This window comes from Theropithecus gelada, chromosome 15 (genome assembly GCF_003255815.1).
Source record: "Theropithecus gelada isolate Dixy chromosome 15, Tgel_1.0, whole genome shotgun sequence".
NCBI lineage: Eukaryota > Metazoa > Chordata > Mammalia > Primates > Cercopithecidae > Theropithecus > Theropithecus gelada.
The window spans coordinates 87,815,514-87,828,794 of NC_037683.1; the positions used below are offsets into that span (position 1 = coordinate 87,815,514).

The 13,281-nt window shown below is 36.8% G+C and overlaps 1 long non-coding RNA gene across 1 annotated transcript in view; it reads right to left on the minus strand.

Moving 5' to 3' along the window:
• The window catches only part of LOC112608349, an 86,130-nt gene extending 82,790 nt beyond the window's left edge, over positions 1-3,340 (minus strand). The window contains exon 1 of the long non-coding RNA XR_003115980.1: positions 2,782-3,340. This is a non-coding gene — a long non-coding RNA (uncharacterized LOC112608349). The remainder of the gene's footprint in view (positions 1-2,781) is intronic.
• Between the last annotated feature and the right edge of the window lie 9,941 nt (positions 3,341-13,281).

A 13,281-nucleotide genomic window follows, 5' to 3' on the forward strand; every position in this document is an offset into this window, starting at 1 on the left:
ATCAAAGAAGAAATCTGTACTTTATAGTCCTGAAAAGGTGACTCGGTGTGGGAAGGATGCAATAGTTAAATGTTTTTTCTTGTTTTGTTTTGTGTTCTCCACGTATCTGAAGAGACGTTCTGTAGAACAGAGATTCACACACAAAAAAAAAATTACTGTAGAAACTAACTAGAGGCAAATTTTTGCTTTTCACTACTGTCACTACAGAAAAGCTTATACACAATGCCTAGAAATATACAAGCAAGAATGGCGATTTTCTTTCAAGAATGTTATAAAAAGGAGACTAGGATGGACTCGATACTCTAAGGTCCCTTCAAATTCTTTGATTCTATACTAGATTTTGATAACATAAAATAACCTGAAATATTGGATCAAGAGATATAGTTCCCAAGTTAGCCATGAGTATCAACAGAAAGGTATTTTTTATGTTGTTGCTTTACCTTAAATGGCAACAGACTGAGAATAAAGCGAACCACTGTGGATCACAGCAAACAGAATAGCATAAAGTCTCCAACTATATGACATATAAGTCATATTCTATCAGCTCAATGTCCTGAGACAGAGATTTAAAGGTAAGGACCTTTGGCCTGTAAAGGATGGCTATTCCCTGCCCCTATGTCCTTCTTCCCACAGACATTATGGTCAGGGAGCTGGTGTCTACCATCCTATAATCAAAACAAACAGCTGGTACAGTCACAGTAAAGATGGACTTAGTGGAGAGAGGAAAGAGATGATTCCCTCAAATTGACAAATCTAAGCTGAAATAAAGGCATGCCAGAGCATTACTCTTCCAGAGCGGATGCCAAACAAAGCAGATCGCCTTCATCTCGCTTGATTGATCTGATCCTCTTCCCTGTTCCACACGTTCCTTTTACCTTGTCTTAGCAAACTGCATTTAAAACAAAGAGGTAAAAGATAATTTTGGCATTCAGTCTGTGTGATACTGTTGAAAGGGGCTTCTCGAAGAAAACTCGTGTTGTTCCAACAGCCTGCAGTCATTTTGATGTGAATAGCTCATGATTAAGAGGTCAGTTCTTACCAACAGCAGCAGATGTTGTTGGCGTTATCTGGGTAGACTGTTCAGTGTCTGCAAACAAAGTTCCCATTAAGAGAAAAATTCTAAGTGTATCTTCCTAGAGGATTACACTCATTTAAATTTGTCTCCTGGCTTGTTTCCATGAGATTTGGGGTTGTTGCAAAGATGTGCTATGGAAATTTTCCCCTCCCAGCAGATGCCATCGTTAAGTTGGATAAGAATTTCTAGATTTAAGGAGAGATTGGTTCATGGCACACAATCGAGTCTTGTTACTTGGCTCTGTAAACAATCAGACTTCTTTATTATTTAATCAAGAGAAGTTTTTTCCTTTCGTGTAAATGAAGATGAAACTTAGAATAACACATTGCATCTCTAATAAGATTGAAAATGTTACACTTTTATCCTTTGTAAAATTTAACTAAAATAAACCTTAACACAACGTCTTCAGCATAAACAGCAGGAACCAGAATATTAAAATATTGTGGTTTTGTAACACATGGGCCTTAATGAAAGTGTGTACTGCATGCCTGATTACTTACTAGTCTCTGTCCCCTGATTATGCTCTCTGACCTCTCCTGGAAATAAATACCTCCCTCTGCTCCTTCAGTTTTCCATATGACATGAATGTCAAGATAGCTAGAAAAATTAAAAACAATTAATGCGATGTGAGGGAAAATGGAATAGTCTCATTAAGGGTCACATATTCGGAAAAACCCTTTTTTTCTCTTTCCCTCGCTCTCTTTCCTAAAATGCACCAAAAGGATAAAGTAAGGATAAAATCAAATTGTCAGGCCTAGAAGTTTAAGGTCTCTCTCTCTCTGAAGACTTCTTGGCAATGTTTTACCTCATCTAGAACCAATACAGCAGCAAAGCCATTGCAATGATTGCACTTAGGATGAGAGTGAGGACAGGAAATCAGCCTGGGGTCAAATGGAAAGAACAATAAAATTCTTAAAGGTATTATTTTGTAATATGACAGTGAGGAAATGAAAGATTACAATTCAGCCGGGGGCAGTGGCTCAAGCCTGTAATCCCAGCACTTTGGGAGGCTGAGGTGGGTGGATCATTTGAGGTCAGGAGATCGAGACCAGCCTGGCCAACATGGTGAAACCCCGTCTCTACTAAAAATATGAAAATTAGCCCGGCGTGCGAGCAGTAATCCCAGTTATTTGGGAGGCTGAGGCAGGAGAATCACTTGAACTCAGGGGGCAGAGTTTGCAGGGAGCCAAGATCGCACCACTGCACTCCAGCCTGAGTGACGAAGCAAGACTGTCTCAAAAAAGAAAAACAAAACAAAAACAAACACAATTATCCTTTTGTGACAATTGATTAGGTAAGAACTGCACTCCAGCATGGGTGACAGACCAAGACTCTGTCTCAAAAAAAAAAAAAAAAAAACCGGAAAAATTACTATTCGGTAAGTAGGTTTGTGACAGGTTCCCTCATGCCCTCTCTTCACCTGTAAGAGATAATGAAAATAAAATCAGGTTTTACAGGAAAAGCAAATGGGTCCATTCTTTAGCCCTTAGTCAAGTTGAGTGCTAGAAGTTGAATTTGGAAATAAACTGGGACAACGCCTGATTTATACGAGGAAACTGAGACACCTACAAAAGTTAAGTGGTTTTCTTGACACACACAATTGAGATAATCAATAGTCTGGAGCAAGTAATTCAAATATAATTTAAGTTATTTAGCAAGAAGACATGTTCTTAATGATCAAAACACATGTATTGGCAATTACTTACGTGTGGCATTGACCAACACAAGTTAAACTGAACCTTGTCTTGTTAGAATCACGTTCCTTAGGGGTTGAGAGTCGGCGCGAGGAACCACCCAACACACAGATTTCGGCAGAAAGTCATTTACTGGTGCACCAGGGCCCTCTCACTTGGAAGGAATGAGGGAGAGAGAGAGAGCCCCGATTTGTGGCGATACATCTCTTTTATAGCGTTTAGGCTTTATTTGCATACAGGCTATTGATTGGCCTCTTTTGTAACCTCGAGGCCAGGTGTCTTTTTCTATTTGGCGACGCAAAGGGGTGGGATAGGTACTAGCCCCGGGGAGGTCTGGGGAATGCAGTTTTCCTTTGCTGATGCAACCTTGGGTCTGGGTTGCAGCGATCGGGCCCCGCCACCTTTAGCATACTGGTTTGGAATTTCCGGCTGAGGCAGGGCTTGTTTTACAATTCGGAGGGCGGGAAAGCAGTTTTACAGAAGCAGAACAAAGGCAGTTAATCATTTAGTAACAAGTCTTACATCTAGCCTTGCAACAAACTCTGCCTGCGCCACGAACAAACAGAACCATTTACGGGGAGGGCCTAAAAGTTTTACTTTTCAGTCTTCCCTATCAAAAGTATTTTCTGCTTTCTCACCCAGAACAAAAAGACTCACTCTGATAAAGACTTAGACCCTTCAAAGCTGTTTTTTAAAACAAAAATGAAACAGTGAAGTGCCTGTCATTTAATTTTAGTAGATCAATATCTTTTTAGCCTGAGTTCACCATTCTGCAGTTCTGAAAGCTTATGCCACTACATTGATGCATTTTACCTTATATTTAGAGCATATGAATTATATATTGTTTTCAAAACAATAAAACAATAAAAATTCTATATTGTTTTCAAAAGTTTTTACATAAGATCTTAATCAGGAAGGATAAGCTTATTCTTAAACATTTATATAATCCAGTTCTTACTGTACTCTCTGCTGAAGTCATTAATATTTTTCACTGCCTTTGCCTAGGTTATAAATTAGGATGCTGATTTCTTATTTTAAAATTTTTGCTATTAAGGAGCCCAGTTCTGATGGTGAAGAGGCTCCGATCTGATACTAATTAGCTATATGACTTTAAGCAAATTATTTAATGGCTAGGTGCCTTGATTTCCTCATCTTTAAAATGAACCATAGTAATATCTATCTGCTTATCTGTGAGAATAAAAGATATCATTAGTATAAAACGGCTTTGTAGAGTTAATAGTGCTTTTTGACTGTAAAATGGTGGTGATGATGATACTGATTAGTGTAGCATCGGCAGGTCTTGAAATTATGCCATTTCTCTAGTGAAGTAAGAGAGTGACTTGCCCTTATCATTACCTGAGTCACATTTGACTCACACCTAGGATTTATATATTGCTTCCTGGTTGTTAAGGGCTAGAACCTTCCGTAACTATTAGATTTCTGTCATCACTGAGCATTAGCTTCCCATGCCTCCTCAAAAACATTTTTGAAACGTGTGAACCCTGTCACCTGCTTTAGCCTAAGCAAAATCTAAGAAAGGTAGTCTAGAAGGTTTCCATGGATACAGTCAAATGTCTTATACTACTCCAGTTACGTTTATCTGGTGAGCAAACAATCACATAAGATTTACTTGTCTTCCTAACTATTCCTCCACAAAGAATGCTGAGGTAAGAGATGGCATACAGGTGGCTTGTGTTCCACAGGACTCCCAAATATTTCTTTTGCAGAGACTGAGTCACCTATTTATATTTGCGGAAGTAATTAAAATTATAAACAAAAGTATCTGTCACATACAAGCTAGTAATATTTGTAGGAGTAAAAGCTCTGGAAGGCAGGAACGATCTGTAACATGAAACACTTCACAAACAAAAAAGAATTTTAGGTCATGAGTCGGTAGATTAAAGGCAAAAGAAAATTTATCAAGCCTTGACCTTAAAAATATGTTTTCCATTTCCCTCATTCTTAACTTTACACCCACATAATGTGGCAATAACCATTTATTCAAATTCTTAATATGGTCATTAAGTATAAGACAATGACACCCTGGATGGGTCAAATGGCATTTGAATAAATATATAAGCTTCTTTCCCAAAATCACTAGTGAGTTCCTGGTTGAATTTGCCTAAATAATTAGCCTCTTTTCCTTCATAAACAAGTTCTCCACTTCAAAGTTCAAAGTGATTTGAAGAGCTGGTCTTTTCTCCAACAATCCGCAGATTAAGAGCATTAGCCTAGAGTGAGCTGGGGGTGCTGTCCAGCACAGATGTCAAATCAGCGTGTCCACAACTTGGTTTCATTTTCACTTTGCCCTGTAAACTTTGATGGCTGTGGAAGATAAAACTGCTCTTCCAAGGCTTCTGCCCTATCACTCGGGACTTTCAGAGGCCATATTTTCGTAGATTTTTGATTGACACAATGTAGGAAGCTCAGCAATTCTGCCTGGAGGCCACCATTCTCCTTCAGGTAATTTCTAGGATCTCAAGGCCCCTGAGTAATTTGTAAATACTGTCACAACAACTAGCTCCTTACAGATTATGGTACTACCTCTGAAGCAAGACAAGTTTTTCAGTTTGCTACTTTGCTCCTACCCACTGAAAAATATCTTCCTCGTATATTTTCTCCCAAATGCATTGAGCATCGCTTAAATTTACATTATCCTTCTAAATAAATTTAACCAAACACAAATTATCTTCTATTTAAACAATGAGTTCCACACTCTCATCTATTATTTTCTAATTCTATATTGAGTGTTTATTTTTTCGACTTGCTTCTCCCCATCAGCCCTTGATTCCCAACCTCTCTATGACAGCAAATTGTTCCCCATTTCCTCTGCTTCCCTCCTGTACTTACTACTTCCTACTATCAAGGATTAAAAACTCATCAACAATTGATCAGGAAAGTAAATCCTACTTAAAGGTCTCCAAGTGGGTTTTCTTCAGAAGTACAATGAATTTCCAACATTAGTCACACTGCAGAGACTAATATAAATATTTATGCAGTGGCTTCACTTATAAATGGAGGGTCATGCTCATATTGGTCCTGAGTTTTCTTACCAATAATTAACTGTATCATTGTCTCATTAACTAAATGTACTGTATCAACTAATACTACCCACTCCCGGAACTAAATAAAATGCTTCGTGGATATGAACTTTGCCATATAAGAAAAGCATGCAATACTGGGTAAATTAAAATTTTGACCAAACAGAGAAAAATTAAAATAAAAAAGAAATGTGTAAAAAGTAAAAGAATACAGCACGCTATTATAGCCCTTGTGGTTAAAAACAGTTCATAAAAGTACTACATAAAATAGATTTAATTTTATATTAGTGAAATAGCTCAAGCCTGTGGGTGGAGAAGTAGGTGGATAATAAAGTTTTTAAAAAATCATTCTTTACATCAACAAAGGGTGAAGTCTGTTCATCATTGTGCGTGACAACTTTTGTGTGTCTATTTAATTAGATATAAATGAATCACCCTCTTGAGTTACTATTTATTATTTGCACTCAATTAAGTGAATTTTGACCAAATGGGTTATAATTACAACAGCCATGTTGAATATAATAGCAAATATTTCCCTTTACTTATTTTCAGAGAAACATAGTGATTTCCTTATGTGAGTATAAATTTGTGTTTCCTCTAGTATACAAACTGTGAAAGATACCAGTGTCACTGATAGCCAGATCCTCACTGGTCCTGTAGAATATTTTATAATTCTATCAACCAAGTCACTTGAAAGGAACTAAAAGATCTTCCCTTTTTTTTTTTTTTTTTTTGTCTCAATCATAAATGTGCCAGGAAGAAGATTTCTTAATATATTGATGTTCTCAGTCTTCCTTCATCCTATAAACCATGTCCACTAAAGACAATGTTACTAACAAAGGGCTCTTCCCTTACTGTCACTCATGTGAACTGCGGTCTTTGGACAATGCTATAAATACACTACTTACCACCCTGGCTTGTCTGTAGAATTATTAGGAATCCTTTTGCCCAACGTTGTCCTTTCAAGCTATCTGACTCCTTCTGTATTAGATGTGTCTTCTTTAAACTGCATAGAGTTGAATTTAAAAAAAAACTGATTCTACAAGTGGAGCACCTCATCTATTTACAGTTTGTTGTATTCTAGACTTAATCAAGTCTAACAGGTAGTTATGTGACCCTCGATGTGGGCAGTGCAAGCACTTCTGTCTTCTCTAATTCCTTTGCAGAATGAAATGTATTTGTGTGTGTGTATTTACATTTTACTTATATATATATCATACAATAAATATGACATTCATATTATTATTTATGTAGGCTATGTTCATTTAGATTAACCCATGGATGTACATTTTGCCTTGCCCTGCATTTCTACCAACATCACTTTATTTCCTTCTGGAATAATTTTTCTCCTACCTAAAAATACCCTATAGTATTTTTTTCAGTGGAGGACTGCAGGTGATAAATCTACTTCAATCTACTCCAACAAATATAATATTTAAAATGTCCTTATTTCACCTTCATATTTTATTTTAAGTTCCAGGGTATATGTGCAGGATGTGCAGGTTTGTTACATAGGTAAACATGTGCCATGATGGTTTGCTGCACCTATCAACCCATTGCTTATGAATGAGACCAGCATGCATTGGCCATTTTTCCTGATGCTCTCCCTCCCCCTTCCCACCCCCAACAGGCCCCAGTGTGTATTGTTCTTCTCCCTGTGTCTGTGTGTTCAGATGGTTCAATTCCGACTTGTAAGTGAGAAGGTGCAATATTTGGTTTTCTGTTCTTGTGTTAGCTTGCTGAGAAATGACTTTCAGTTCCATCCATGTCTCTGCAAAGAACATGATCTCATTCCTTTTTATGACAGTATAGTATTCCATGCTATATACGTACCACATTTCCTTTATCCAGTCTATCACTGATGGGCATTTGGGTTGATTTCATGTCTTGGCTATTGTGAATAGTGCTGTAATGAACATACATGTGCATGTATCTTTATGGTAGAATGATTTCTATTCCTTTGGACATATACCCAGTAATGGAATTGCTGGATCAAATGGTATTCCTTGTTCAAGGTCTTTGAGGAACTGCCACAGTGTCTTCCACAATGGTTATTTCACCTTCATTTTGAAGAATATTTTTAGTGAATGTAGAATTCTCTATTGGAAATTATTTTCTTTCTGTTTTATAAAAGCATCATTTAATTTTCTTCTGTGGAAAAGTCAGCTACTGTCTAAGAATTGCTCCTTTAAAGTCTGTCTCTCTGTTTCTGGTTGCTTTTAAGGTTTTTTTCTTCTTTACCTTTGATTTTTAGCAATTTTATTATTATAACAAGCCTAATCATGAACTTCTGTATCCACCTCAGTTTCATATAGTTTCTGGAATCTGTGTCTAGATATCTGTGATTAGTCCTGAAAAAAAGTCTTGGTTATTAACTCTTCCAAAAATGCATCTGGCTCATTTTTTTCTGTCTTATTCTTTGACTTCAAGTAATAAATGTTATACCTTCTCTTTATATCACCTTTTATTTTGTATCTTAATTCTTGGTGATCTCATTGCTTCCACTGGGATTTTTTTGTCACCCGTTGTTTAGATTACTAATTCTTCTGTTCAACTGTATCTAATTTGCTATTAAATCTATTCACTGGGGTCTAAATTTTGATCATTTTTTCCATTCAAGAATTTTCATTTGATTCTCTGCCAAAATGTTGAATCTTTACTTTTTAACTTAATAATCCCTGTTATTTTAGTGTTTATGTATAAATAACTCCTAGGAATTGTTTAGACTTTATCTTAATTTGATTTCATGGGTTATTTATTTCATCTGCTGTATATTCTGGCTTTTCTTCACGTGAACTTAACTTCTTAAATTCCTGATTATTTTTATTTTGTACCAAAATATTTCATTTATAAATCATTCATAAAAATAGTTTGAGAGTTGGAACGTTATCTTTCTCCAGAGAGGATTTATCTTTGCTTTTGCCAAGTACTAATGGGCATTAACTCTCTGGGAAAATCTTTGCACAAGTTCACTGGCAGCATAATAGTTCGTCTTTACTCCTATGATGCAGCCCATTTGGGTTACTAGACTAAGATGAGTTTTTCTGCCTATTGGTTCTGGGCTTCAATAATTGCCCATTTAGTGCTGTTCAGCCCCTCGTCCTCTCAACCATACCTTCTGGAATTGACAAGTACCTATTTCAACTTGCTTTTCCAAGGGCAATACAAACCCAAATGCCATGGCTACTTCTTTGGATCTTTATCTTCTCCTGGCTTCTACTTTATAAGTCTTCATAGTTTTGTTAATAGTTTGATTCCTTTAAAAATGCCTTTTTTAGCACATGACCAACAAGTGTACGAAAAAAACACTCAATATCACTAATCCTTAGGGGAATGCAAATAGAAACCACAATAAGAAACCATCTCATACCAGTCAGAATGGCTATTATTAGCAAGTCAAAAAATAACAGATACTGGCAAGGTTGCAGATAATAGGGAACACTTATACACTGCTGGTAGGAATGTAAATTAGTTCAGCCACTGTGAAACGCAGTCAGAAATTTCTCAAAGAACTTAACACAGCATTACCATTCAACCCAGTAATCCCATTACTGGATATACACCCAGAAGAATATAAATTGTTCTACCATAAAGACACATGAACGCATATGTTCATTACAGCACTATTCACAACAGCAACAACATGGAATCAATCTAGATGCCCATCAATGGTAGATTTGATTAAAAAAAAAAAAGTGGTACATCTATGCTATGGAATACTATGCAGCCATAAAAAAAGAATGAGATCATGTCCTTTGCAGCAACATGGATAAAGCTGGAGGGCATTTTTCTAAGCAAATTAATGCAGGAACAGAAAACCAAATACTGCATGTTCACACTTACACGTGGGAGTTAAATGTTGAATACACATGGATACAAGGATAAGAATAATAGACACCAGGTCTGCTTAAGGGTGGAGAGTGTGAGGACACTGAGGATTAAAAAACTACTTATCAAGTATTGTGCTGATTACCCGAGTGACAAACTTATCAGTACACCAGACCCCTGTAACATGCAATTTTCCCATGTAACAAGCCTGCACATGTACTCCTTGAAACTAAAATAAAAGTTGGATAAAAAAGCACATAAATACACATATACCTCACACACATATATAGACACATTTGTTTGAGTATATAAGACAAAATAAGATTTTGCGGTTAGTCAGACTAAAATTTCCTGAGATGAAATAAATATCCTTGGCCATTTCTTAATCTATCTAAATAATTGGGTCTAAATATAAACATAATCACATATAATAAATTAAAAACTATGATTTCTAATAAATATATAAAATACTTTTTAAAGATTTAAGCAGTTTTTAAAGTTGTCCTTATGAGAAAGTTTGGTTCAAATTACTTAGTTCACCATCATTAGATGGAAATCCTAATTCTAACCATCTTCTAAGGTCCAGTTCAAATTTCATCTCCTCCACAAAGCTCCTTCTGCCACTCTTTCTTCTAGGCAGAACTAAATCCTATTTCGTCTCTGTGCCCATACCTGCCATTTTAAGCCAGAGATTAGAGAACCTCTATCCGTCATTACGGCTATCTATGTGTCCCTTTATGAGAAGGGATGATATATTTTTTGATACCCTTGTCAAGAAACCAAAACAATGAACAGCGTACTTAATTTTTTAGCTATTGCAACACTTTTGCACTGACTTTGTACTATTTTAGCATTCTATCAACAAACTGCCCTGAAAATCCAAATAAAATAATTTAAAATAGAAAATTATTGAGAAAAATGTTGTTATTCTCATTTTTAGTAACAGTTTTCAAAATCAAACTTATACCATATACAAAGTATCATGTAGTATTCTATGTTGGATAGAAATAATTATGCTGCTGTAATTTAGCTTCAAGACAGTCACCACTGTCTGCTAAATTCTTGGAAGTACAACTTTCATCAACAAAGTGAAAACTCATTCAGTAAATTCTGGGGAATATAAAGGTAAATCTTTCAAGATAAGGAGAAAACACAGCTTCAATTCAAATACATGAGACATAATCCGAAGGTAAACAGATACACATACACATATATATACACACATATACATATATACATATATATACAGAGAGAATATATGATGGAATATATAGATATACATATCTGAGATATCTATAAATCTGAGACATTCTTTGCCTTTTTAACTTGAATCTTTTCTAATCCATTCTATCTTGGGTTCTATTGTTCTTCAATTCTTTTTTTCCCCACATATAGTATTGGCGTCTTCCATTCTTGTCATCTAAAATTCAGGATGTACTTTCGCAAAAGTTCCTAAATTGTAAATGTTGATGCTTATCACCTATTTGGAAAAAAACAAATCTGATATGGGTAGAATGAATGAGTCTTTGTTTGGTTAGTCTAGGTTAGATACAAGACACTTCTAGGATGTTATGGGCAAAATACTAAAAACCAGGAAAACCTAACCATGGAACCCAACTGTCCCTTGGACTACATTGCCCATAATGTGCCCGAGAGAGCATATATTGACACAGATAGGCCTGTGTCTCTGATACTCTGAATTCATGAATGACTTGACAAACTTTAGATATCTCTAGGCATTGCTATGATGGCTTTCCATGTTTCTCTTTTAATTATGTTATTCAACGTCAGAAGGCTGCAGCTCCAGGAGTACAGAGCGCCATGTTTTGTGCCCTCTTGCCTGCTCAGTTGTGTGTGACTACTGCAAGGTATAAAAAAAAGAAAGCAGGTATATGTGAAAAAGTGGGCCCAGGGGACCAGCGCTCAGCATACAGAGGACCCACACCTCAGCATACAGAGGACCGGCACCGGTCTCTGAGTTCCCTTAGTATTTATTGATAATTATCTTTACCATCTTAAAGATAAGGGAGTGGCAGGACAATAGGATCATTGCAGGGAGAAAATTAGCAGTAAGACATATGAATAAAGATCTCTGTGACATGAATAAGTTCAAAGGAAAATGCTGTGCCTCGATATGCACATGCAAACATCTCCATAAACCTTTTAGCAGCATTGTGCCAGCAAGTCCTACCAGCAAGTCCCACCTTATGCCGTTAGGCGGTTTTCTCCTATCTCAGTAAACAGAGCATACAATTGGGTTTTACACCGAGATGTTCCATTGCCCAGGGACGGGCAGGAGACAGATGCTTTTCTCTATCCAACTGCCAACATCCGCCAAAAGGCCTTCTTTCCTCTTGTACTAGTCCTCCTCAGCACAGACCCTTCACGGGTGTCAGGCTGGGGGACGATCAGATCCTTCTCTTCCCACGAGGCCCTATTTCAGACTATCACATGGGGAGAAACCTTTGACAATACCTAGCTTTCCTAGGCAAAGGTCCCTGCGACCTTTGGCCCTGTACGTGTCCCTGGGTACTTGAGATTAAGAGAATGGTGATGACCTTTAACCAGCAAGCTGCCTTCAGGCACTTGTTTAACAAAGATACATCCTGCACAGCCCAAAATCCATTAAACCTTGAGTCACCACAGCACATGTCTCTTGCAAGGACAAGGTTGGGGGTAGGGTCACAGATTAACAGCATCTCAAATACAGAACAAAATGGAGTCCCTTATGTCTACTTCTTTCTATATAGACACAGTAACAGGCTGATCTCTCTTTCTTTTCCCTACACCAGTGATAACTTGGATAGAGAGTATGTCAAGTATTACTAATTAAAGGCAATTTTAAATGGAAAGTCTTGTTTCATGGAATTTTAAAGTGTATTCATATATGATTATTTACTTTTTCTCATATTTCTCAATTCTTAATTCTGTCTTTTAAGGCTGAAATTCTAGTTTTATGCATTATAACTTTCAGTACCCTGCTCCTCCCCCACCCATACACATTCCACATATAGTACAAGCCCAGAATACACACACACACATACACACACACACACTCATACACCATGCATACCACACCATCACACAAATATTTTATTATATAAAGACAGCATAGTTTTATTATGTCATACTACTAGTGGCCTGAATCATCAATTCTATTTGCTGATTATTGCCAAAAGGGAGTGCAGAGGAACTATTCTAAAACTAAAGTAGTTATTTTTGGAAGCCATCCTGTTACTTTCAATTGGTATATAAATAACAACCGCATACAATAAATTACCTTGTTTACTTATTTTGGTGCATATTCACTCACAGTTTATTTTGGAGGGTACACCAGAAAATAGCACTCCTGAAAGTTTAGCATTTTGCTTTTGTCCAGGCAAGCGTGTGATTTTACTTGCCTTAAATTCTTCAGGTATAATTATTTGTGTGCTATAATATGGAGTATATCTTGGGGGCCTTTATTGCCCATTTGTGCAGGCACTGAAGCCAATTTGAAGCAATCTTCGGAACAGAATCCTGGCCCCCTGGCATGATTACATCCAAGCAGAGATAGCATGCATGCATTCATACGAGATTTCTTAGTTATCTCCCCCAAATCAGGCAACTTTATTTCTTACTTATCTCCTAGTAATTCTGGATC